The sequence below is a fragment of the Musa acuminata genome, unplaced genomic scaffold (assembly GCF_036884655.1).
Source record: "Musa acuminata AAA Group cultivar baxijiao unplaced genomic scaffold, Cavendish_Baxijiao_AAA HiC_scaffold_867, whole genome shotgun sequence".
NCBI classification, from domain to species: domain Eukaryota; kingdom Viridiplantae; phylum Streptophyta; class Magnoliopsida; order Zingiberales; family Musaceae; genus Musa; species Musa acuminata.
Window position 1 is genome coordinate 12,501 of NW_027021091.1, and position 27,270 is coordinate 39,770.

The window sequence follows — 27,270 nt, forward strand, 5'->3', positions numbered from 1 at the left end:
ATCAGAATAGCCGATATAGTCGTCATTCAATGGGTTAGGTCCACTTACTTTTTCTTGATTTAGAATTTGATGCTGGGTTTGATAAAAACAATGGAGAAGTAAGAATACTTTGGTTTGGCGATTCATAATAGCGATTGGACATCTAGAATATTCCTGTCCAAAAACAAAAATTTGAATAATTAGACATGAAGAGGACTACTTTGTCAGTACAGAGTAGACTAGTTCTAATAACTACAATTATTCATTATTATTTATACTAATAATAATGAATAATGTTTCACTTTTTAACTATAACTCGTAATAATCAGAAGTCATTATAATGGTGGTTACCCTTTTCTTTTTAGAAATAAAAAGAAATCTCTATTCTCCACCGAAAAACAAAGACTCAAACTTTAGTTTAGTGGAAAAAGCCCCTTATCGGATTTGAACCGATGACTTACGCCTTACCATGGCGTTACTCTACCACTGAGTTAAAAGGGCTTGTTTTATTCGATTCATGAATTATAGCCTTTTTCCATTATGAGTCTACTGCATAATATATGTACATGATATATACATATATGCACATAATATATACATAGTTCATTTAGGAGCAATCAATTTGATTTACCCCCCAAAAGTAAAAAGTGGGCAAATTTTTTATTTTTTTTTTTGATAAAAATAATGCAGTGAATTGTTTCAAGACCGACCCCGCTTGTTTACCTTTACTGACTCATCAAAACAAGATTCACTTGATTGATACATGTACCAATCTGACATCGACATAGATTCGATAGATTTTCTTGAATCATGTGATGAGGGTATTCGTACCCTGAACCGAATTCTTATAAAAAAATAAAAAAGAAAAAAGGAAAATTTCTATCGTTTTTTAATTTTCTGACTTAATGTGAGATAGTGATAGGCATATTTTATCTGAACAATGAACGAAGCAATGAGTTAAGTTAAAATTAATGAGTTAAAATTGAAGAAAAGAAATTAAGTGGGGTTCTACCCCCTTTTCTGTTCTGTCGGACCAATCACTGCCTGAACTGACGGAGTCCTGTACCTCCTTTCGCTATATAAAATAGTATGGGATGGTTCATTCATGAACCATCAAATCCAAAACAAAATTCTATGGAATCATAACATAAAAGTAGAAAAGAGTGTTCAGATCTAGTCATATCATTAGATTATATTGACAATTCCAAAAAACTACTCATACTATCATCATAGTATGATGACAGTTGGGCGGATATGCCCCTATCGTCTAGTGGTTCAGGACATCTCTCTTTCAAGGAGGCAGCGGGGATTCGACTTCCCCTGGGGGTACTACGAAAGGAAGTTGATCATGGATTATCAATAAGCCTAGAAGGAATTCTTCCTGGGTCGATGCCCGAGCGGTTAATGGGGACGGACTGTAAATTCGTTGGCGATATGTCTACGCTGGTTCAAATCCAGCTCGGCCCAAAAATTCGCCGCTCCATGAATATGATATAACCAATGATATAACCAATTTGTCCCCCAGAAACAAAAATACCTGATCCGTAAAAGAGAAAGAGTCCATTTTTGTTTCTCTATCCATGTTTTTCTCATTCGTTCTGATCTTTTCTTTCTAACGATCTAGATTCATAATACTTAATCAAAGCAAAGATTATGAAAGGAAAAATCGTTTTTTCTCAATGAAAGGTTGATTATCTATTTTTGGCAATAAAATAAAATAAACACAGGTTACTAGTAATCCGTGTCACTTTCACTATAGTCCATATCTATGTGTTCTATGTGTATATGATATCAGTTAGTATATCATTCGTGTCTCTGTTACAACGCGACGAAGAAAATGTTTTTCTGAAACCATTAAGAATATGTATACCATACACCTCGCTGGGATTGTAGTTCAATTGGTCAGAGCACCGCCCTGTCAAGGCGGAAGCTGCGGGTTCGAGCCCCGTCAGTCCCGAACTAGGATCCGACCGATGAATGGAGAAATGAATTTATCTATTTTCCGTGAAAAAGGAGACAGGGGGCAAGATCTAATCCCCAGTGGAGATCCTTATTTCTTTTGTTTTTCATTTCGCATTTATCATCAGACAAATACAGGAATTTCCATTTCTTCCACTAGTGCCGAGTGATAAGGGAGAGACATAACATATATAGATTCGTACAATCGGTGGTATTCCTATATTTAGTATTTTAAGAGATACTCGTCTGACTTTCTTTTTCGATTTTCTTGATAAATGAAATAGAATAGAGTGCTCCTATTTTTACCGAGAGTACATACGCAAATTGTATTCGTTTATTGTACAATACATAATGAACTTAACATAATTACCTCGACAGAGTACTTGTCAGGTTAAACGACAACCCTTTTTAGCTTCGACTTTGTTTGTGTATCCTCAATGACTAATTGGAAACAATCTATCTCATTCTCATTTAAATTGCACACTGAATTTTTGATGTATGCCTTCCAGTCCCAATCGAAGAAAGAGATACTAATCAAATAAAAGAAAAGACCAAGCAACGTTCCTTTTTATTAAATTTGTTGGAATTATATTAGATCTTTTATACTTAACCCGTCCTTTTTCCATCTCACTTCTACTCTTTGGATCTGTGTGTGATTCATAGAATACCAGTCATATAATACCTCATAATTGTATGTACATAATTGTATGTATAAGTATAACGAAGGAGGAGTATATAAGGAAGACGGTAGGGTTATTTATAGAAAAGAAAAAGTGGAAAAGGATGAAAATTCAATGGGATTCTTTATTGGATCAGGAATCCCATTTCAGATTTAGTATGGATAAAGGATCTTCCTATGTTATACTATTCAATTCTCGACGATGAATCGATTTGATAGATCAGATATTGTTATTCATAATATTGATCCGATTCAGTATCATCAGGATGCAATTCATCCCATTGAATTTACAGGAATCAAATTTCTCATCTCTATGGGATTAGATCCCGAGTTATTGCGAAGTAAAAAAACAATGAGATTATGGAAGTAAATATTCTCGCATTTATTGCTACTGCACTGTTCATTCTAGTTCCTACTGCCTTTTTACTTATCATCTACGTAAAAACAGTCAGTCAAAATGATTAATTTGACTGAAACTTGATTTATTAGTTCTTATCAATGATTGAATAAATGAAAGAAACGGATTCAAACTCCAAGTCTTAAATGAAATGATCTGTCTGGAATCATAAGTATCTGAGATAATAAGTATCTGAGATAGTAGTATCTGAGCCGAGATAGTATGGTATAGTATTTATTATCCTATTAATGATTTTCATAGAAAGTTGTACTGTATACAGATATAGGCTTTTATATAGAGAAAGCCTATATCTAGGTCAATATACAATATGTATGTACATAGATTAGATGTATATCTAAATAGTACATCAAAATAACAGTCCAATTCTATTATTTTTTTGGCTACATTTACTTGTGTGGATTTCGATCAATTCAAAATAATTGAAGACCAACTCTTCTAATTCCTGGCTTTCTTAGAATTTATATATATATAGGTATAGGTCCCGAGATCTATCAAAGGAATCAATGGAGCAAGACAAAAAGAGTATGGGCATATTCTACTATAAATTAAATAAAAAAAAAGATAAAAGAAAACGAAACCAAAGAAAAGAATCTTTTTCTTTTTTTAGATTTCCCATCTCAAGAAGTCATTGCTTGATCTATTAACAGATGATCTGCGGAGTTCTATTCCATGATAACTTCTTCAGATTTGAAAAAGAAGTAGATTAATAGAGTAGACCTTCCCAATTTTTTATGCTTAAACATGACATGAGATGAGTCAAAAAAAGCATAAAAAAATCTCTAGGAGTCTAAAAAAAAGGTGAAATGCGCGATATGTGGATCGCTCAACGGAAGAAAGATCTAATCTTATTATGTGTAGAACCTCTTTGGACAACAACTAGTCATTTCCAATAGAAAGTATGTATTGTCGTAATCTAATATAATTAGAATAGCGGAACGGCTTTCTCTTCTCTTAGAACAGTAAAAGTAAAGAAAGAGGGAAACAAATAAAGAAAAAAAGAAAAAACCAATTTCAGATTTTTTCTTTTTGTAATATCCATAATTCTGGTAAGAGCTGGTTTATCAAAATAGAATATTTAGGAAGAATTCGGTTGGAAAAAATTTCCTATCATGCGTAGATTTAGGTTTCGAAATACAACTATAGTAATCATTCATTCTTTGATCGAATGGTTATTATTCATTATTGTATTTTCTTATTCATTACTGTATTTCAGTATAATTTTGAAACAGAGACATTCTTTTTTTAAAGCTTTGCAAAACGATCAATTAAACAATTGATAGAATTCAATTACTCAATCGATTACTCGATTAGTAGTACCCCTAGAGTCCACTCCTTCCCCATACTACGAGTGAGAGGGAAAATGTAAAGACTACCATTAAAGCAGCCCAAGCGAGACTTACTATATCCATATAAATTATGTCTCCTATCTCTATGAAGGAATTATTCCATTATTGATCAATAATCATAGTGGAATCAATGGCGCAGAGTCAAAATGGAATTCTGACTTAACTTAAGGCTATTGATGAACCAATCCAATGAATCTACTCGTAACAAGATTATAAGATTTCTGGTAGAATCGGGAAGCATTAAGCATAAATACAATACACACACCTTTTCTCGGAAAATGAAATAACAAAGGAATACTCCTATCCCAATGGAACATGTAGGAGTACTAAGACCTATTGTTTGTTACCCTTTTTCATAAGCAAAAGACATCAAAATATACCATCAAGATAGATAACTATCTATCAGATACCTCTATTTCCTATTTGATCTAAGCCTTACTGTTTTTTTTGTGAAAGAATGGGGAGACACCATCACCAGTATTACATACATTCTTTCTTTTTTTCGTAATCCCCCTATCTTACACGGGCAAAGAAATTCCTACACGGGCAAAGAAATTTTTTTGTTTCTTCAACTTTTACTTTTACTCTTTACTCAATAAGAGCCGACCAACTATCCTGATTGAATGTTTGAGTACTCAGAGACTCTCGTGAGTCTGGATACAAAGTATCTTCAGTCCTTTCCACAACTTCTAAATTGATTTCCCATCAGCCTATCCAATCGAATTCCAGACAGAGTCAGTAGACACAACGGTGGTAGTGTAAAATAATTAGGAATTCTTGATAGTCTTTCGTACAATCTCTTCTTCAATCCTAGTAGCAAAAATGGAGTGTCCTTTAGGAACCTTTGGATACCAAGATTTCCGACCTCTTACTTTCGTAGTTTTGAATCCCAGAATTTACTTTCACTATTTATTTATTCTACTTATAAAATAAATGTCCGAACCAATCATAATCATATTAAAATCATAATCATATTAATAAGTAAGGCTTACTTCATCCCTATTTGTACCGGTTTGGGCCACACCCAAAGCCCGGATTTTTAGAAAAAAATTGACTTTCTTTAAAAAAATTGACTTTCTTTATAGAACTACAGATTCTAAAAATAAAGTATCGATAGGCTTATCCTTTTGCCTCTCCTTCTCCGGGGACAGAATTCGTCGAGTTAAATCAGCAGAATAAGAAATCCCAAGTTTTTTGTTGATCAGGCGACACCCAGATTTGAACTGGGGATAAAGGATTTGCAGTCCCCCGCCTTACCACTTGGCCATGTCGCCAAACCAAATTCGATCCAAATAAGATAAAAAATAGATTTCTGGTCAAAGACTGAAAAATTCAGGGCAAATTGGAACCATTAACTATTTGTTTTGTTGTTTTGAATTAGCGAAAGGTTCTTCAATTTGTATCTCAAATTGTTGCGTTTCCTTAATGGCATAACAAAATCAAATTGATTTATGACTAATTCAGTATCAATTATTTTCAATAATCAATCTTTTTCAATTTCAATTATAACAATATAAATTATAACAATATATATGTGTATATGTAAACCTCAAAACAGAAATTGTTACACAGATACCGCTCTTATGTACATATCCCATATCCCTATAGAGAATCGTCGTGCCTTCTTTTTTCATTTTCTATATGCAATAGAAAAAATAGGAATTATGATATAGTGCGACCTGACTTCTGTTGCCACAAGTGAAATTACGATAAAAGATGTGATATGCGGACAGGTAGATAGCTATATTGGCATGCACTTAATAAATATTACTCCTATTACGCAATTCAATCATATTCTATATATTCTACTAGCAAAAAAATAATTCGAAATTTTTTTTGAACATGAAATGAAACTCAAATAAAATTAAGTATGCTAAAAAGGGAAACTCTATATTGTTCCTGTTGTACCTGTCGCAAATTCGAACTTGCGTCGAAAATGCTCTTCATTCCTCTGTCTCATTTCCGTTCATACGTATGAAATACATATATGGTATATGGAGTTGGCTAAAATTTCATGTGATTCAGTAAACAGAATATACATTCCATCATTGCTAGATCGATCCGTATGGTTCGATAAATAGTGAGCTAATAATGGGATTTTTCAATAAACAGGAAACTTAAGATTAAGATGCTCCGGAATGATGGAAATGAGGGAATGTCCACAATACCTGGATTTAGTCAGATCCAATTTGAGGGATTTTGTAGGTTCATTAATGAGGGCTTGACGGAAGAATTTCATAAGTTTCCAAAAATTGAAGATACAGATCAAGAAATTGAATTTAAATTATTTGTGGAAAGATATCAATTGGTAGAACCCTTGATAAACGAAAGAGATGCTGTGTATGAATCACTCACATATTCTTCTGAATTATATGTACCCGCGGGATTAATTTGGAAAACCGGTAGAGATATGCAAGAACAAACCGTTTTTATTGGAAACATTCCCCTAATGAATTCCCTGGGAACCTTTATAGTAAATGGAATATACAGAATTGTGATCAATCAAATATTGCAAAGTCCTGGTATTTACTACCGTTCAGAATTGGACCATAACGGAATTTCTGTCTATACCAGCACAATAATATCAGATTGGGGAGGAAGATCGGAATTAGAAATTGATAGAAAAGCAAGGATATGGGCCCGTGTAAGTAGGAAACAAAAAATATCTATTCTAATTCTATCATCAGCTATGGGTTCGAATCTAAGAGAAATTCTAGATAATGTTTGTTACCCTGAAATTTTCTTGTCTTTCCCGATATGATAAGGAGAAAAAAAAGATTGGGTCAAAAGAAAATGCTATTTTGGAATTTTATCAACAATTTGCTTGTGTAGGCGGGGATCCGGTATTTTCTGAGTCTTTATGTAAAGAATTACAAAAGAAATTTTTTCAACAAAGATGTGAATTAGGAAGGATTGGTCGACGAAATATGAACCGGAGACTGAATCTTGATATACCTCAGAACAATACATTTTTATTACCACGAGATGTATTGGCTGCTGCGGATCATTTGATCGGAATTAAATTTGGAATGGGTACACTTGACGATATGAATCACTTGAAAAATAAACGGATTCGTTCTATAGCGGATCTGTTACAGGATCAATTCGGACTGGCTCTTGTTCGTTTAGAAAATGCGGTTCGAGGAACTATATGTGGAGCAATTCGGCATAAATTGATACCGACTCCTCAAAATTTGGTAACTTCAACTTCATTAACAACCACTTATGAATCGTTTTTTGGCCTACATCCTTTATCTCAAGTTTTGGATCGAACTAATCCATTGACACAAATCGTTCATGGGCGAAAATTGAGTTATTTGGGTCCTGGAGGATTGACGGGGCGAACTGCTAGTTTTCGGATACGAGATATTCATCCTAGCCACTATGGACGTATTTGTCCAATTGACACGTCCGAAGGAATCAATGTTGGACTTATTGGATCCTTAGCCATTCATGTGAGGATTGGCCATTGGGGATCTATAGAGAGTCCATTTTATGAAATATCTGAAAGATCAAAAGAGGCACAGATAGTTTATTTATCACCAAATAGAGATGAATATTATATGGTAGCAGCGGGAAATTCTTTGGCCTTGAATCGGGGTATTCAGGAAGAACAGGTTGTTCCAGCCCGATACCGTCAAGAGTTCCTGACTATTGCATGGGAACAGATTCATCTTAGAAGTATTTTTCCCTTCCAATATTTTTCTATTGGAGCTTCCCTCATTCCTTTTATCGAGCATAATGATGCGAATCGGGCTTTAATGAGTTCTAATATGCAGCGCCAAGCAGTTCCGCTTTCTCAGTCCGAGAGGTGCATTGTTGGAACTGGACTGGAACGCCAAACGGCTCTGGATTCGGGGGTTTCCGCTATAGCCGAACACGAGGGAAAGATCATTTATACTGACCCTCACAAGATCATTTTATCAAGTAATGGGGACACTACTATAAGTATAAGTATTCCATTAGTTATCTATCAACGTTCCAACAAAAATACTTGTATGCATCAAAAACCTCAGGTTCCGCGGGGTAAATGCATTAAAAAAGGACAAATTTTAGCGGACGGTGCGGCTACAGTTGGGGGGGAACTTGCTTTAGGAAAAAACGTATTAGTAGCTTATATGCCATGGGAGGGTTACAATTCTGAAGACGCAGTACTAATTAGCGAACGTCTGGTATATGAAGATATTTATACTTCTTTTCACATCCGGAAATATGAAATTCAGACTCATGTGACAAGCCAAGGACCTGAAAGAATCACTAAGGAAATACCACATCTAGAGGCTCATTTACTCCGCAATTTAGACAGAAATGGAGTTGTGATGCTGGGATCTTGGGTAGAAACAGGTGATATTTTAGTAGGTAAATTAACACCTCAGACAGCAAACGAATCGTCGTATGCTCCAGAGGATAGATTATTACGAGCCATACTTGGAATTCAGGTATCCACTGCAAAAGAAACTTCTCTAAAACTACCTATAGGCGGAAGAGGTCGCGTTATTGATGTGAGATGGATCCGGAAAAAGGGGGGTTCCTGTTATAATTCAGAAATGATTCGTGTATATATTTCACAGAAACGTGAAATCAAAGTAGGTGATAAAGTAGCTGGAAGACATGGGAATAAGGGTATCATTTCAAAAATTTTGCCTAGACAAGATATGCCCTATTTGCAAGATGGAACACCTGTTGATATGGTCTTCAACCCATTAGGAGTACCATCACGAATGAATGTGGGACAGATATTTGAATGCTCGCTCGGGTTAGCGGGGGATCTGCTAAAGAGACATTATAGAATAGCACCTTTTGATGAGAGATATGAGCAAGAGGCTTCGAGAAAACTAGTGTTTTCCGAATTATATGAAGCCAGTAAGCAAACAAAAAATCCATGGGTATTTGAACCCGAATATCCGGGAAAAAGCAGAATATTTGATGGAAGAACAGGAAATCCTTTTGAACAACCTGTTCTAATAGGAAAGTCCTATATTTTAAAATTAATTCATCAAGTTGATGATAAAATCCATGGACGTTCTAGTGGACATTACGCACTTGTTACACAACAACCCCTTAGAGGAAGGGCGAAGCAAGGGGGACAACGAGTAGGGGAAATGGAAGTTTGGGCTCTAGAGGGATTTGGTGTTGCTCATATTTTACAAGAGATGCTTACTTATAAATCTGATCATATTAGAGCTCGTCAAGAAGTACTTGGTGCTACGATCATTGGAGGAAGAGTATCTAACCCAGAAGATGCTCCAGAATCTTTTCGATTGCTCGTTCGAGAACTACGATCTTTAGCTCTAGAACTGAATCATTTCCTTGTATCTGAGAAGAACTTCCAGATTAATAGGAAGGAAGCTTGATCTGAATGAATCAGAATTTCTATTCTATGATTGACCGGTATAAACATCAACAACTTCGAATTGGACTAGTTTCTCCTCAACAAATAAAGGCTTGGGCCAACAAAATTTTACCTAATGGAGAGATAGTTGGAGAGGTGACAAAGCCCTATACGTTTCATTATAAGACCAATAAACCAGAAAAAGATGGATTGTTTTGTGAAAGAATCTCTGGGCCCATAAAAAGTGGAATTTGTGCTTGTGGAAATTATCGAGTGATTGGAGCTGAAAAAGAAGACCCGAAATTTTGTGAACAATGCGGGGTGGAATTTGTTGATTCTCGGATACGAAGATATCAAATGGGATACATCAAACTCGCATGTCCAGTGACTCATGTGTGGTATTTGAAACGTCTTCCTAGTTATATCGCGAATCTTTTAGATAAACCCCTTAAGGAATTAGAAGGCCTAGTATACTGCGATGTGTGATTTGATCAAAATTTTCGTTTTACAGATTCGGACTGAGAAACTGTCATCCCATTCAATCCGATTGGGGTGCCCCCGGCTCTGACATGTGTTTTGGGAGAAGTAAAAGTAACACGAAACTCAGAATTATAGGTGTATTCAATACTTCCAAATGCAAGGGGAATTGATCCATGGTCGATTCCGTATAAATAGGAATTGCTAGTTATACCTCGTGAAAAAACACTTTTTTGTGGAATCAGCTATTCCATTTCTTTATAGAGAGATTCCGTTTAAGCAAGCAAATATAGTATGGTTACAGAAGTCTATCTATCGCATATATGCTTCAAGGGGCATCATGGGATAACCATCGAGGTGAGTAGGGACCTAAAGGATCGAATAGAACGATATATAGACAAGTAAATCCCTTACGAGTCCCAAAGTATTCTTTTAAGGGGATTCATCATTTGACGGGAAGTAGACTACTCAAAAATCCTACATTTTTATTTTGTCATAAGTAATTCGGAAAATGAAAGTAAAAAAAGAAGAATGAATCGTTGGTCCTTAGTGGGAACTTGAGTAAGGAGTAGTTCTTTGTTTGTAGGGTTTTTCGAACAAACTTTTTAAATAAGAAAGAATCCCCTTTTTGAGGTAACTACTTGAGCCGGATGAAAGGAAACCTTCACGTCCGATTTTAAAAGGGGGAATCCAATCCTACAGGAACCTATCTCGATTTTTCTTTTGCTAGGCCCATAGCGAAAAAACCTACTTTCTTACGATTACGAGGTTTATTCGAATATGAAATCCAATCTCGGAAATACAGCATACCACTTTTTTTTACTACCCAAGGCTTCGAGACATTTCGAAATCGAGAAATCTCTACAGGAGCAGGTGCTATCAGAGAACAATTAGCCGATTCAGATTTGCGAATTATTACGGGTAATTCATTAGTAGAATGGAAGGAATTAGGGGAGGAGGGGTCCACTGGAAATGAATGGGAAGATAGAAAAATTAGAAGAAGAAAGGATTTTTTGGTTAGACGCATGGAATTAGCTAAACATTTTATTCGAACAAATGTAGAACCAGAATGGATGGTTTTGTGCTTATTACCAGTTCTTCCTCCCGAGTTGAGACCAATCATTCAGATAGATGGGGGTAAACTAATGAGTTCGGATATTAATGAACTCTATAGACGAGTTATCTATCGGAATAATACTCTTACCGATCTATTAGCAACAAGTAGATCTACGCCAGGGGAATTAGTAATGTGTCAGGAGAAATTGGTACAAGAGGCCGTGGATACACTTCTTGATAATGGGATCCGTGGACAACCAATGAGGGATGGTCATAATAAAGTTTACAAGTCATTTTCAGATGTAATTGAAGGCAAAGAGGGAAGATTTCGTGAGACTCTGCTTGGTAAACGTGTCGATTATTCGGGACGTTCCGTCATTGTCGTGGGTCCTTCGCTTTCATTACATCAGTGTGGATTACCTCGAGAAATAGCAATAGAGCTTTTCCAAACATTTGTAATTCGTGGTCTAATCAGACAACATGTTGCTTCTAACATAGGAATTGCTAAAAGTAAAATTCGGGAAAAAGAACCCATTGTATGGGAAATACTTCAAGAAGTTATGCGGGGGCATCCTGTATTATTGAATAGAGCACCCACCCTGCACAGATTAGGCATACAGGCGTTCCAACCCTTTTTAGTGGAGGGACGCGCTATTTGTTTACATCCATTAGTTTGTAAGGGTTTCAATGCAGACTTTGATGGGGATCAAATGGCTGTTCATGTACCTTTATCTTTGGAAGCTCAAGCGGAGGCTCGTTTACTTATGTTTTCTCATATGAATCTCTTGTCTCCAGCTATTGGGGATCCTATTTCCGTACCAACTCAAGATATGCTTATCGGACTCTATTTATTAACGATCGGGAATCGTCGAGGTATTTGTGCAAATAGGTATAATCCATATAGATATAGTTGCGGAAACTACCAAAATAAAAAGGTTGACAATAAAAAAAATGACTATAGGTATACGGAAAAGAAAGAACCCTATTTTTCTAGTTCCTATGATGCACTTGGAGCTTATCAACAGAAACGAATTAGTTTAGATAGTCCTTTGTGGCTCCGATGGAGACTAGATCAACGTGTCATTGGCTCAAGAGAAGTTCCCATCGAAGTTCAATATGAATCTTTGGGTACTTATCATGAGATTTATGGGCACTATCTAATAGAAGGAAGTGTAACAAAGGAAATCCGTTGTATATACATTCGAACTACTCTTGGTCATATTTCTTTTTATCGGGAAATAGAAGAAGCCATACAGGGGTTTTGTCGAGCCTACTCATACGCTATCTAAACTAAGAAATCAGATTAGGCGATGTTCGTGCCCATGGGAATTCGGGTCTCCCCAATTTCACTGGTATCATAATTTCTGAATTTCTGCGTGAATCAAGATTGAGATTGAGGAAAGGAAGTTTTCGAATCACTAACTCAGGTCCATTGTCGAATCCTACTTAGCAGAATAAATATAAGAGGTACTGTACTTATGGCAGAACGGGCCGATCTGGTCTTTCACAATAAAGTGATAAATGGAACTGTTATGAAACGACTTATTAGCAGGTTAATAGATCATTTCGGAATGGCATATACATCACATATCTTGGATCAAGTAAAGACTTTGGGTTTCCAACAAGCCACTGCTACATCTATTTCATTAGGAATTGATGATCTTTTAACAATCCCTTCTAAGGGATGGTTAGTCCAAGACGCTGAACAACAAAGTTTTATTTTGGATAAACACCATCATTATGGGAATGTACACGCGGTAGAAAAATTACGTCAATCCATTGAGATATGGTATGCTACAAGTGAATATTTGAGACAAGAAATGAATCCTAATTTTCGGATGACTGATCCTTCTAATCCAGTATATCTAATGTCCTTTTCGGGAGCTAGGGGAAATGCATCTCAGATACACCAATTAGTAGGTATGAGAGGATTAATGTCGGATCCCCAAGGACAAATGATTGATTTACCCATTCAAAGCAATTTACGTGAAGGACTTTCTTTGACAGAATATATAATTTCCTGTTATGGAGCCCGCAAAGGAGTTGTAGATACTGCTGTACGAACATCAGATGCTGGATACCTCACACGTAGACTTGTTGAAGTAGTTCAACATATTATTGTACGTAGAACAGATTGTGGCACTATCCGAGGTATTTCCGTGAGTCCTCGAAATGGGATGACGGAAAAAATTTTTGTCCAAACACTAATTGGTCGTGTATTAGCGGACGATATATATATCGGTCTACGATGCCTTGCCACTCGAAATCAAGATATTGGGATTGGACTTGTCAATCGATTCATAACCTTTCGAGCACAACCAATATATATTCGAACCCCCTTTACTTGCAGGAGTACATCTTGGATCTGCCAATTATGTTATGGTCGGAGTCCTACTCATGGCGACCTGGTCGAATTGGGAGAAGCTGTAGGTATTATTGCGGGTCAATCAATTGGGGAACCAGGAACTCAACTAACATTAAGAACTTTTCATACCGGTGGAGTATTCACAGGCGGTACTGCCGAGCATGTACGAGCTCCTTCTAATGGAAAAATAAAATTCAATGAGGATTTGGTTCATCCCACACGTACCCGTCATGGGCATCCTGCTTTTCTATGTTCTATAGACTTGTATGTAACTATTGAGAGTCGGGATATTCTACATAATGTAAATATTCCACCAAAAAGTTTTATTTTAGTTCAAAATAATCAATATGTAGAATCAGAACAAGTGATTGCTGAGATTCGTGCTGGAACGTCCACTTTTCATTTTAAAGAGAAGGTACGAAAACATATTTATTCTGAATCAGAGGGAGAAATGCACTGGAGTACCGATGTCCACCATGCACCTGAATATACATATGGTAATGTTCATCTATTATCAAAAACGAGTCATTTATGGATATTAGCGGGAGGTCCGTGCAGATCCAGTATAGTGTCTTTTTCGCTCCACAAGGATCAAGATCAAATGAATGTTTATTCTTTTTCTGTCGAAGAAAGATATATCTCTGACCTATCAATGACTAATGGTCGAATAAGACATAAATTGTTGGATACTTCTGGTAAAAAAGATAAGAAAATTATTGACTATTCAATAAGACCTGATCAAACGATGTCTAATGGTCATTTGAATTTCATATATCCTTCTATTATCCAAGGGAATTCTTATTTCTTGGCGAAAAAGCGAAGAAATAGATTCATCATCCCATTACAATACAATCAAGAACGAGAGAGAAAGAACTAATACCCTGTTTTGGTATTTCGATCGAAATACCAAAACAGGGTATTTTACGTAGAAATAGTATTCTTGCTTATTTTGATGATCCACGATACAGAAGAAGCAATTCAGGAATTACTAAATATGGAACCGTAGAGGTCAATTCAATCATAAAAAAAGAGGATTTGATTGAGTATCGAGGACCAAAAGAATTTAGTCCGAAATACCAAACGAAAGTAGATCGGTTTTTTTTCATTCTCGAAGAAGTGCATATCTTACCCGGATCTTCGTTGATAATGGTCCGGAACAATAGTATCATTGGAGTAGATACACAACTCGCTTTAAATACAAGAAGTCGAGTAGGCGGATTAGTCCGAGTGGAGAGAAAAAAAAAAAATATTGAACTAAAAATATTTTCCGGAGATATTTATTTTCCTGGAGAGGCAGATAAGATATCCAGGCACAGCGGCATTTTGATACCACCGGAAACAGAAAAAAAAATTTCTAAGGAATCAAAAAAATGGAAAAATTGGATCTATGTCCAACGGATCACACCTACCAAGAAAAAGTATTTTGTTTTGGTTCGACCCGTAGTCACATATGAAATAGCTGATGGCATAAATTTAGCAACACTTTTTCCTCAAGATCTCCTGCGGGAAAAGGATAATGTCCAACTTAGAGTTGTCAATTATATCCTTCATGGAAATGGCAAGTCAATTCGAGGAATTTCTCACACAAGTATTCAATTAGTTCGGACTTGCTTAGTATTGAATTGGGATCAAGAGCAAAAAGGTTCTCCGGAAGAGGTTCACGCTTCCTTTGTTGAGGTAAGAACAAATGATCTGATTCGAGATTTCATAAGAATTGAGTTAGTCAAGTCCACTATTTCGTATACCGGAAAAAGATATGATAGGGCAAGTTCCGGATTGATTTCCGATAATGGATTAGATCGCACAAATATCAATCCTTTTTTTTACAAGGCCAGGATTCAATCACTTACCCAACATCAAGGTACTATTGGTACATTGTTAAATCGAAATAAGGAATGCCAATCTTTGATAATTTTGTCATCATCCAATTGTTTTCGAATTGGCCCATTCAATGGTTCAAAATATAACAATATGACAAAAGAATCGGATCCCATAATCCCAATTAAGGATTTGCTGGGTCCCTTAGGCACTATTGTACCTAAAATAGCAAATTTCTATTCATCTTACCATTTAATAACTTATAATCAGATCTTGTTAAAGAAATATTTGCTACTTGACAATTTTCAACAGACTTTCCAAGTACTTCAAGTACTTAAATACTGTTTAATAGATGAAAATAGGAGGATTTATAACCCCGATCCATGCAGTAACATCATTTTGAATCCATTCCATTTGAATTGGCACTTTCTCCATCACGATTATTGGGAAGAGACATCTAAAAAAATTCGTCTTGGACAATTTTTTTGTGAAAATGTATGTCTATTCAAATACGAACCACACGTAGAAAAATCTGGTCAGATCATAATTGTTCATGTTGACTCCTTAGTTATAAGATCGGCTAAGCCCTATTTGGCCACTCCAGGAGCTACTGTTCATGGCCATTATGGAGAAATCTTTTACGAAGGAGATACATTAGTTACATTTATATATGAAAAATCGAGATCTGGTGACATAACGCAAGGTCTTCCAAAAGTGGAACAAATCTTAGAAGTACGTTCTATTGATTCAATATCGATGAACCTCGAAAGGAGAGTTGAAGGTTGGAACGAAGGTATACCAAAAATTCTTGGAATCCCCTGGGGATTCTTGATTCAAGCGGAGCTAACCATAGTTCAAAGTCGTATCTCTTTGGTTAATAAAATCCAAAAGGTTTATCGATCCCAGGGGGTACAGATCCATAATAGACATATAGAGATTATTGTACGTCAAGTAACATCAAAAGTGTTGGTTTCAGAAGATGGAATGTCTAATGTTTTTTCACCTGGGGAATTAATCGGATTGTTGCGAGCGGAACGAGCGGGGCGCGCTTTGGACGAAGCGATCTCTTATCGGGCAATCCTATTGGGAATAACGAGGGCATCTTTGAATACTCAAAGTTTCATATCCGAAGCAAGTTTTCAAGAAACCGCTCGAGTTTTAGCAAAAGCTGCTCTACGAGGTCGTATTGATTGGTTGAAAGGCCTGAAAGAGAACGTTGTTCTGGGTGGGATTATACCCGTTGGTACCGGATTCAAAAAATTAGTGCACCGTTCAAGGCAAGACAAGAACATTTATTTGGAAATCAAAAGAAAGAATCTATTCGATTTGGAAATGAGAGATATTTTGTTACACCATAGAGAATTATTTTGTTCTTACGTCCCATTTCCATGAGACATCAGAACAATCGTTTACGCGATTTCATGATTCCTAAGAGCAGATTCTTTTACTTTAACTATCTTTTCACTTTTAACTATCTGTCTTTTAACTTAACTATCTGGTCCGAGTATTGATTTGGTAAAAAAAAAAATAAGTAATTAAAAGACATTAATGGTTTGTACCGTGTATCAACGGTTAATTCCCGGTAGAAGGTTCCATCGGAACAATTATTTATTTCAAAGTACCTCGTCTCTTTGTTAAAAAAATAAAAAAGAAAAAACAAAAAGGAAGTGTGGGGAAAAATGACAAGAAGATATTGGAACATCAATTTGGAAGAGATGATGGAGGCCGGAGTTCATTTTGGTCATGGTACTAAGAAATGGAATCCTAGAATGGCCCCTTACATCTCTGCAAAGCGTAAAGGTATTCATATTACAAATCTCACTAGAACGGCTCGTTTTTTATCAGAAGCCTGTGATTTAGTTTTTGATGCAGCAAGTAGGGGAAAAAACTTCTTAATTGTTGGTACCAAAAATAAAGCAGCGGATTCAGTAGCATCAGCTGCAATAAGGGCCCGGTGTCATTATGTTAATAAAAAATGGCTCGGTGGTATGTTAACGAATTGGTCTACTACGGAAACGAGACTTCAAAAGTTCAGGGATTTAAGAGCAGAACAAAAGATGGGGAAACTCAACCGTCTTCCCAAAAGAGATGCCGCAATGTTGAAGAGAAAATTATCTGCCTTGCAAACATATCTCGGCGGTATCAAATATATGACGGGATTGCCTGATATTGTGATCATCGTTGATCAGCAAGAAGAATATATGGCTCTTCGAGAATGTGTAATTTTAGGGATTCCGACGATTTGTTTAATCGATACAAATTGTGACCCCGATCTCGCAGATATTTCGATCCCAGCCAATGATGACGCTATAGCTTCAATCCGATTGGTTCTTAACAAATTAGTATCCGCAATTTGTGAGGGCCGTTGTAGCTATATAAGAAATCGTTGATTATGATTAAGAATAATTAGTTAATTATTTGGGGATTTTATAGATTTATTGGATCGGTTACTATTCTTGAATTAAAAAAAAGAAAAAACAAAATGGAAATGTGGGCATATTGATAATATGTTATGATGTTATGTGATTTCTTGGTATCCTATGTAATTTCTTGATATCCTAAATATACGATTGATGAATACAATTAGTGATTCAAGTTGGTGAGTTGAGAAAGAGATGGTTGAATCAAAATAATTTATTTTTTGAAGTTCAATTTTTGTTAGAGGACCATATGAATGTTATACCATGTTCCATTAAAACACTCAAGGGGTTATACGATATATCGGGTGTAGAAGTAGGCCAACATTTCTATTGGCAAATAGGAGGTTTACAAGTCCATGCCCAAGTACTTATCACTTCTTGGGTAGTAATTGCTATCTTATTAGGTTCGGTGATCCTAGCTGTTCGGAATCCACAAACCATTCCGACCGGCGGTCAGAATTTCTTCGAATATGTCCTTGAATTTATTCGAGACTTGAGCAAAACCCAGATTGGAGAAGAATATGGTCCTTGGGTTCCCTTTATTGGAACTATGTTCCTATTTATTTTTGTTTCTAACTGGTCAGGTGCTCTTTTACCTTGGAAAATTATACAGTTACCTCATGGGGAGTTAGCTGCGCCCACGAATGATATAAATACTACTGTTGCTTTAGCTTTACTCACGTCAGTCGCATATTTTTATGCGGGTCTTAGCAAAAAAGGATTGGGTTATTTTGGGAAATACATTCAACCAACTCCAATACTTTTACCAATTAACATCCTAGAAGATTTCACAAAACCCTTATCTCTTAGTTTTCGACTTTTCGGGAATATATTGGCTGATGAATTAGTAGTTGTCGTTCTTGTTTCTTTAGTCCCTTCAGTAGTTCCTATACCTGTCATGTTTCTTGGATTATTTACAAGTGGTATTCAAGCTCTTATTTTTGCAACGTTAGCTGCGGCTTATATAGGTGAATCCATGGAGGGTCATCATTGACTAGCTTTCAAAATAGTCTTTTTATTATTATTTTTTATTATTATTATTAAGTAAGTTTATCCCAATTCATGCGTGGTTCAAGATAATCCAATTGGTTGGGGAACATAATAACGTATTACTATATGACTTAGAGTTTTAGGAGAAAAGATGGACGGTATTACAGAATTGTAAAAAAAAAAAGAAGGGTTGGGGAGGTTTATACTAGATGTATGTAATGTCTATAAGCTCGGACCCCGTCTATGTTTCTAGGAATGATTCTAGAATCCGATTTAATCTAAAAAAAATGCGGGTGGTTTACGTTATGGAAGAAACAAATATATATGTCATATTAGAATGACATTAGATATTCATTAGTTATATAAGGCTATCCCTATCATCCTATATAACATCACTATATTACATAATTACATGCTATTACTTAATTACATGCTATTACTTAATTACATACTATTACTATTTTTATAATCATAACTTCTACTCTGTAATCATAATATAATCCTATACATAATATAAAAATATAATCCTATACATAATATAATCCTATAATGATAATATAATATAATAATAATATTAATATAATAATAATATAATAAATATAATAATAAATAATAATAAATAAATAAATAAATATAAGTAAATAAATATAAGTAATAAAATAAGTATTAGTTAACATTAATAATTAGTTTAATAGTTAATATTAATATAAGTATTAATATTCATATGTAAAATATCTAAGTATCAATTAAGTATTAGTTAATATAATCATTTATAATTATATTATCGATAATTATTAGTATTAATTATTACTATATATTGATATTGGTACTACTACATACTTTTATATTACTACATATTGATATATTGATATTGATTTGTATTGGTATTAATTTGATTGATATTGATTGCAGCTCACACTGCATTTAGTCACACTCCATTTAGACGGATTTCAATATCAGTCCTTCTATTTTGTCTGTGATTGTGGATTGAATGAACAAAGAGATGAACTCAAGAATGGTGTAGTAAAGAACGAAGAATTAAATGAAAGAGTGGTTCGAAACAAAGAAATACAATAGTTAGAACTGTATGCATATGGATTTACAAAAACTCCATTATGGGTAAAAACGAGATAGTTGTGACGATTCAGTTCAGTAATTTAGTAATATTATCATTTCAATTCGGAGTTTTTAGTTACTTCGGACCGCTGGATCTTAATGATAAAATGAGTAATAATTCATTGGTTGATTGTATCATTAACCATTTCTTTTTTTTTGTGCGAGGAACTTACCATGAATCCACTGATTTCTGCCGCTTCCGTTATTGCTGCTGGATTGGCCGTGGGGCTTGCTTCTATTGGACCTGGAGTTGGTCAAGGTACTGCTGCAGGCCAAGCTGTAGAAGGTATTGCGAGACAACCAGAAGCAGAGGGTAAAATACGAGGTACTTTATTGCTTAGTCTAGCTTTTATGGAAGCTTTAACAATTTACGGACTGGTCGTGGCGTTAGCGCTTTTATTTGCGAATCCTTTTGTTTAATCCTAGAAATAAATAGAAAAAAGTACCTTACATACTTTTTTCTTATTTTATTAACTTTAACTTGGAATTGCCCTTTGCTTCTTCGAATTATATTTACACTTTACTTATAAATTACTTATTTGTTGAGACAATACGCCAGGAAGGGCTGATTTGAGGATGAGGAATTACCAGATTCGCTTGCTTTCTTCCTTTCTGTCCTTAGCTTAGTACAATAGAAAACTTTTTTACTTTCATTGTTCGAAGCGTTTCAACAAACGAAATAGTTATCAATTGATATGAGATCTAAGACCTAAGTAAAGTATCTTATTGGAAACTTCTTGAAAACTTAAAAAATAATAAATTTCAAACAAATGATTTAATCTATTGCCATTAAATAAAGTGGAAATGAAATTAATAAAAAGAAATCGATCAAAAAAAGGCGAGTGAAGTGATACAAAAAGAACTCTGTTCTTTGTTAGTCCTATCCATAAGAGAGGGGAGCATATGAAAAATGTAATCGATTCTTTCGTTTCCTTGGGTCACTGGCCATCCGCCGGGAGTTTCGGGTTTAATACCGATATTTTAGCAACAAATCCAATAAATCTAAGTGTAGTGCTTGGTGTATTGATTTATTTTGGAAAGGGAGTGTGTGCGAGTTGTGTATTTCAAGAATAGGTTGGATCCATCCAGCTGCACTTTATTTATGGTATTTTATAGGAGAAATAGGAAAAAGGTGCACGATCTCGACGAATTACTTCTGAATAAATTAAGAAATCATATGTAAGAACCATAGCATTTCGTGACTTATTGGTAAATCCACTTTGATTCTCTATCAACCAATAATGTGAGACCATTAACATGGTTAAAGCTAAATTGTTTAAAGTCCAGGTAAAACATGGTACTCTTTCTACCACTTCTACCACTACGTTAGTAACGAAATGGTTAAAAAAAAAATAGTTGGTAATTTATTTGATTTGATATAGAACACTCATATCGATAAAAGAATTTGAACCATTTACTAGAAAAATGAGCACTTTGCTTTTTTTATCTAATGCCGAAATGACGACCTATGTATAAAAAAAAGAGGAATTTTTGGACTTGAAGAAACAAATAAAAAATATAATAATTATTATTTTCATTTTTTAAAATGAAAAATGAAATAGAATTCTAAAAATGAAAATGATAAATAAAATACAAAACAAATATAAATAAAATACAAATAAAGAAACAACTTTGCTGACAATTCTAGATTTTTGTCTGGTCTAGTCGGAAGAGTCCTCCTGATATTCTGGTCTTGTATCAGTTTTGACATCTTTGAATACAAACAGAAAAGAGAGGGTAGGCTCATTACATTAAAAAAGATATGGGAATACCCACACCATAAATAAAACATTAAAAAAGATATGGGAATACCCACACCATAAATAAAATAAATAATTGAGCGTGAGAGCCAAATGAATCGAAAGATTCATGTTTGGTTCGGGAAGAGATCATGGAAGTTTTGAAATTAATGATAAGATAATCTACTTTCATTAAATGATTTATTAGATAATCGAAAACAGAGGATTTTGAATACTATTCGAAATTCGGAAGAATTACGTAAAGGGGCCATTGAGCAGCTCGAAAGAGCCCGGGCTCGCTTACGTAAAGTGGAAATGGAAGCAGATGAGTATCGAATGAATGGATACTCTGAAATAGAACGAGAAAAACAAAATTTGATTAATGCCACTAGTAATAGTTTGGAACAATTAGAAAATTACAAAAATGAAACCCTTCAGTTTGAACAACAAAGAGCGATTAATCAGGTCCGACAACGAGTTTTCCAACAAGCCTTACAAGGAGCTCTAGGAACTCTGAATAGTTGCTTGAATAGCGAGTTACATTTCCGTACGATCCGTGCTAATATTGGCATTCTCGGGGCCATGCAAGAAATAACTGATTAGCCCTTCTTTTTTTAGTTATAGTTTAGGCATTATTTTTATCTTTTCCTTCCTAAAAAGAATAAAGAAACACTAATGGTAACCCTTCGAGCCGACGAAATTAGTAATATTATTCGTGAGCGTATTGAACAATATAGTAGAGAAATAAAGATTGTGAATACCGGTACCGTACTTCAAGTAGGCGACGGAATTGCTCGTGTTCATGGTCTTGATGAAGTAATGGCAGGTGAATTAGTAGAGTTTCAAGAGGGTACAATAGGCATTGCTCTGAATTTGGAATCAAATAATGTTGGCGTTGTATTAATGGGTGATGGTTTGATGATACAAGAGGGAAGTTCCGTAAAAGCAACAGGACGAATTGCTCAGATACCTGTGAGTGAGGGTTATTTGGGTCGTGTTATAAATGCTCTGGCTAAACCTATTGATGGGAGAGGTGAAATTTCAGCTTCTGAATCTCGGTTAATTGAATCTCCTGCCCCAGGTATTATTTCTAGACGTTCTGTATATGAGCCTCTTCAAACGGGGCTTATTGCCATTGATTCGATGATCCCTATAGGACGCGGTCAGCGAGAATTAATTATTGGGGACAGACAGACCGGCAAAAACAGCCGTAGCCACAGATACGATTCTCAATCAAAAAGGTCAAAATGTAATATGTGTTTATGTAGCTATTGGTCAAAAAGCATCTTCTGTGGCTCAGGTAGTGACTACTTTCCGGGAAAAGGGGGCGATGGAATATACTATTGTGGTAGCCGAAACGGCGGATTCACCTGCTACATTACAATACCTCGCTCCTTATACGGGAGCGGCTCTGGCTGAGTTTTTTATGTATCGTGGACAACATACTTTAATAATTTATGATGATCTCTCCAAACAGGCACAAGCTTATCGCCAAATGTCTCTTCTATTAAGAAGACCTCCCGGTCGTGAAGCTTATCCAGGAGATGTTTTTTATTTGCATTCACGACTTTTGGAAAGAGCCGCTAAATCAAATTCTAGTTTAGGTGAAGGAAGTATGACCGCTTTACCGATAGTTGAGACTCAATCTGGAGACGTTTCAGCTTATATTCCTACTAATGTAATTTCCATTACAGATGGACAAATATTCTTATCTGCCGATCTATTCAATGCTGGAATCCGACCTGCTATTAATGTGGGTATTTCCGTTTCCAGAGTAGGATCCGCAGCTCAAATTAAAGCCATGAAACAAGTAGCCGGCAAATCAAAATTGGAACTAGCGCAATTCACAGAGTTAGAAGCCTTTGCACAATTCGCTTCTGATCTCGATAAAGCTACTCAGAATCAATTGGCAAGAGGTCAACGATTACGCGAGTTGCTTAAACAATCCCAATCAGACCCTCTCGCAGTGGAAGAACAGATAGCTACTATTTATACCGGAGCGAATGGATATCTTGATCCGCTAGAAATTGGACAGGTAAAGAAAATTTCTCAGTCAGTTACGTAGCTACTTAAAAAACAATAAACCTAAATTTCAAGAAATTATATCTTCTACCAAGACATTCACCGAGGAAGTAGAATTTCTTTTGAAGGAAGCTATTCAAGAACAGATCGAACTGTTTTTACTTCAGGAACAAACATAAATTTCTTACTTTTATTCTATTCTTGGTATATTCTATTCTTAGTACAAGAGTAATCATTGAGAAATAGTTTCTGATTCGAATGATTCAAAAAGGGTTTCTTAGTATAGCCATTTTTAAAAAGTATAGCCATTTTAAAAATAGATGGAAATAAATTGCGTCCAATAGGATTTGAACCTATACCAAAGGTTTAGAAGACCTCTGTCCTATCCATTAGACAATGGACGCTTTTCATTCCTATTTTATTTTTTTGTATTCTTACTTTCTTTTGTTCGGATAAAAAATCAAATTACACGGAAAATATTTTAGGGAATAAAAAAGAATGCATATCTAAATTGATGGTGCATGTATGTATAATACATAATAAGATGTATAATACATAACATAATAAGATGTATAATACATAATAAGAAATATGGAGCGGGTAGCGGGAATCGAACCCGCATCGTTAGCTTGGAAGGCTAGGGGTTATAGTCGACGTTGCTTGATCACTTTTAACGTCTCTAATTCAAAACCGAACGTGAAATTTTGATTTCATTCGGCTCCTTTATGGAAGATTGATGTATTCCTAGAGAAAATTAGATCCATAACATCTATGTCAGCCTTTCTGTCTGAATGTATCCCAAACTACTCGCTTACTAGATGATCCCTCTAGAGGAGAGGGATTATACCAAATCCGTCTAGTCTAGTTACTTCGTTCCCTATTTCCACTCGCAGGATCCCGAGGAAAAGAATTTGGTTTCCACCGAGCTGAAACAATATGCTGATGGTTCTAGTAAACCAAAAACCACCCTTTTCTAGCTTGTTTGGCTTCAATTTCCCTTTTACAACACCAAAATTTAAGATCTAGTTACGATTGGAAATAAACTTTTGTATCTTCATCCATAGATCCTTTATTCATACTCATTCGATTGGAAGAATTGATCCAATTCAAAAAAAATTATGTTTCACGACTCCATATACATAATCCAATTTTCTTATTCAATTTCGAAAATAGAATTTCTAATTGGACTTTGGATACAAATCGTGAGAATGTATGTTCTTCCTCAAATATGCTATTGAGAGGTAAAGGATTAAACCCTTTTAAGAAATAAAGTTTTTGATCGGAGTATGCAAAAAACCGAGAGACCCCTTAACTTTTTAAGTTGTTAATAGAACGAATCACACTTTTACCACTAAACTATACCCGCTACATATACATTATTGTATATGAATGGACTATTTGTCGAACAAGGGAGTGAGACGCAATCAAGATAGCATTAAAATTATAACGTTGACACATATTTAGTCCCGCCAGCCAGGGACTTAAAAGGCGAAGAGCACAAAGCTTTTCTAAATAACATATATAAATTTAAAAAACAGTATAAAGTTATACTTATACTTTTCCTTTGCTGGATTGCTGGCATTCTCAGTCTGTCTGAAGGGGTCATTGAAGCTGGACAAAAAAAAGAGGTACTGGCCCGGCCAGTACTTAACTAGGACCAGGCCGGGAGAATAAACCTTTCGTACAAAATTAAAGAAGTAAGGTTTTCTTTCTATTGGAGATACCTGTTTCGAATCTTATCTAAATGGAATTCTTGATCAAATTCGTTCTTGACTTACTCTTAACTTACTTAAATGAAACTTAAATTAAATTACGTAAATGTAAATTAACTTAAATATAAATATAATTATATAATTACTTATATAATTACATTACTTAAATTATTAAAATTAACTTAACTTAATATAAATATAATTATATAATTATAATTATATAATTACTTAATTATATAATTACTTATAATATAATATTATTATAATATAATATTATTAATTACTTAATTATATAATTACTTATAATATACAATTACTTATAAAATTACTTATAATATAATATTATAATATTTAATATTATAATATTTAAGAAATTTTTTATTACATAAAAAAAACCTTTAATTTGTTTTTTTCTTTACTTTAATTGAAAATAAAATTTCAATTCCTTTAACCTTTAAATTTAGATTAGAATTTATTAATAATTTTAATTTTTAATTATTCACTTTTTATTTTTTTTTTATTTCATCTGTAATGAAATCTATTCTATAATTAGAAATTTTAATAGAATGTTTCATATTTCTAATGATAATGTTATAATTATAATGTTTAATATCTTTCTTAAATTATAATGTTTAATATCTTTCTTAATAAAAAAATATTATATTAATGTCTTTCTTAAACTTAATAATTAATATCTTAAAAATTAAAAATTTTTTCTTTTTTATTATTTTCTTTTCTTTTTTTATTTAATTTCAATTTAAATTGAAATAGTTAATTTCAATTTCATTTGAAATTTTATTGAAATTTCAATTTTATTTAAATTGGGAGAGATGGCTGAGTGGACTAAAGCGGCGGATTGCTAATCCGTTGTACGAGTTATTCGTACCGAGGGTTCGAATCCCTCTCTCTCCGCCCGCTCTGATTACTTGATACTTTCGATTTCGAAGGAATTTCGATTCCTTTATTTTTTTATAGGTAAAGTGAATATATGGAATAGATAAAATAATAAGAAAAAATTAGAAAAACAAAGAAAACTCAATTTTTTTTTATTCCTCACGTCCAGGATTACGTCCCGGATCATTAGATAAGAATCCGAAGATGAAGAGAGAAACAAAGAATATCACTACTGTGTAAACAAAGAGTTTGAGAGTAAGCATTACACAATCTCCAAGATAAGATCATTTTAGAAAAAGGGAATAGATTACCTATTTTTTCTTTTTACCACATATACTATTTTGTTTGATTTGACATCATACCCCCCAAAATGGAGTTTTTTTGATTTGAAAAGAAAAAGAAAGTCACTTTTACGAATTTCTTTGTAATAAGATTTTTATTCCTTCCTCACAAAAATTTTCTTGTCATATCGACAATTAGGTATTGTAGGGGACCTAGACCTAATAAACTCCTTACTCACTGAAAGGTCAGAACGAGTAAATAAACTGATCAAAATTCATCTCCGCGGTTACTCAATATACAAGAATTTCCATTTTTTAATCGAGGGTTTATAATTCTAATGTAAGACTTAGCCGATCTTATCCATTTTTATAATTTTTTTTTGTCGAATAAATCATGAATGGATTTGGCAAAGTATTAAGGATTTTATCGAAAACTTACAGCAGCTTGCCAAACAAAGGCTAAGAGAAAAAAGAGAACAGGTATGACAGGCATCACATCTACGATTGGATTGAAAACGGCATAAGCTTCAGGCAATTTGGCAAAGAAAAAACTATTCGAATAAAGGACAGAATTAAGACAGATACAGATTAAGCTAAAGATATTAAACATAACAAACATTTCGTTCTTGTAGATTAGATAATTTTTATTTTGATTGAGTTATTTTTA

The 27,270-nt window shown here is 34.5% G+C and overlaps 5 non-coding genes and 1 pseudogene across 6 annotated transcripts; 3 read left to right on the forward strand and 3 right to left on the reverse strand.

Annotated features, from left to right (window-relative positions):
* Positions 1 to 298: 298 nt before the first annotated feature.
* Positions 299 to 18,041, forward strand: LOC135664663 (DNA-directed RNA polymerase subunit beta-like; annotated as a pseudogene). The gene has a single exon (XR_010508939.1). The product of XR_010508939.1 is annotated as a DNA-directed RNA polymerase subunit beta-like (transcript).
* Positions 409 to 480, reverse strand: TRNAT-GGU (transfer RNA threonine (anticodon GGU)). Its single transcript has one exon. It is a non-coding gene; the product is annotated as a tRNA-Thr (tRNA).
* On the forward strand, positions 1,863 to 1,936 carry TRNAD-GUC (transfer RNA aspartic acid (anticodon GUC)). Its single transcript has one exon. It is a non-coding gene; the product is annotated as a tRNA-Asp (tRNA).
* Positions 5,585 to 5,655, reverse strand: TRNAC-GCA (transfer RNA cysteine (anticodon GCA)). The gene has a single exon. It is a non-coding gene; the product is annotated as a tRNA-Cys (tRNA).
* Positions 18,042 to 24,048: 6,007 nt separating the features above from the next.
* On the reverse strand, positions 24,049 to 24,120 carry TRNAR-UCU (transfer RNA arginine (anticodon UCU)). Its single transcript has one exon. It is a non-coding gene; the product is annotated as a tRNA-Arg (tRNA).
* Positions 24,121 to 26,252: 2,132 nt separating this feature from the next.
* Positions 26,253 to 26,340, forward strand: TRNAS-GCU (transfer RNA serine (anticodon GCU)). The gene has a single exon. It is a non-coding gene; the product is annotated as a tRNA-Ser (tRNA).
* The last annotated feature ends 930 nt before the right edge of the window (positions 26,341 to 27,270 follow it).